Source organism: Salvelinus fontinalis, chromosome 35 (assembly GCF_029448725.1).
Source record: "Salvelinus fontinalis isolate EN_2023a chromosome 35, ASM2944872v1, whole genome shotgun sequence".
NCBI classification, from domain to species: Eukaryota; Metazoa; Chordata; class Actinopteri; order Salmoniformes; family Salmonidae; genus Salvelinus; species Salvelinus fontinalis.
In genome coordinates this window covers 23,352,501-23,353,246 of record NC_074699.1, presented here as the reverse complement: position 1 = coordinate 23,353,246, position 746 = coordinate 23,352,501, and the positions used below count along the sequence as shown (strand labels likewise).

Genomic DNA, 746 nt, shown 5'->3' with positions numbered 1-746 from the left:
GAAAATTTGCTCTTTTACTATTTCTCCAGTAGGTTTCCTCAAGGAGAAAGCCCCCCCCCCCACCCCCACTTCTATGTCCCCAAAAACACTACAGTAAATACTACAGTATACTACAGTCCACAAAAGCACTACAGTAATTACTATAGTATATACTGCAAAAACACCACAGCGAATACTACAGTAAAGTCCGTAAAAACACTATAGGGATTTTTATAGTATTCCTAACATAGTATATAGTACACTATAGTATTTTTTCATGTGGGAGTGGGTGGGAAAGTAATAGTGGATGGTTGGGTTGGGTTTGAACATCTTGTTTATAGAATTCTAATTTCTAAAATGTTCTCATGCATAGATTTCATCATTGTGTGAAATTCACGCCAATATTGTAATTTATTAACAGAACATGACGTGGAAAAGTGCATTTTCTTTTGATTTTGAATTAGATTTACAAATAAAATGTGTTATAATGTATTCATTTACACTACCGGTCAAAAGTTTTAGAACACCTACTCATTCAAGGGTTTTTCTTTATTTTACTATTTTCTACATTGCATAATAATAGTATAGACATCACAACTATGAAATAACACATATGGAATCATGTAGTAACAAAAAAAGTGTTAAACAAATCAAAATATATTTTATATTCTTCAAAGTAGCCATTCTTTGCCTTGATGATAGCTTTGCACACTCTTGGCATTCTCTCAACCAGCTTCATGAGGTAGTCACCTGGAATGCATTTCAAT

The 746-nt window shown here is 32.8% G+C and overlaps 1 non-coding gene across 1 annotated transcript; it reads left to right on the top strand.

Moving 5' to 3' along the window:
• On the top strand, nt 1–55 carry LOC129834994 (U7 small nuclear RNA). Its single transcript, XR_008756348.1, has one exon. It is a non-coding gene; the product is annotated as a U7 small nuclear RNA (small nuclear RNA).
• Nucleotides 56–746: the final 691 nt, after the last annotated feature.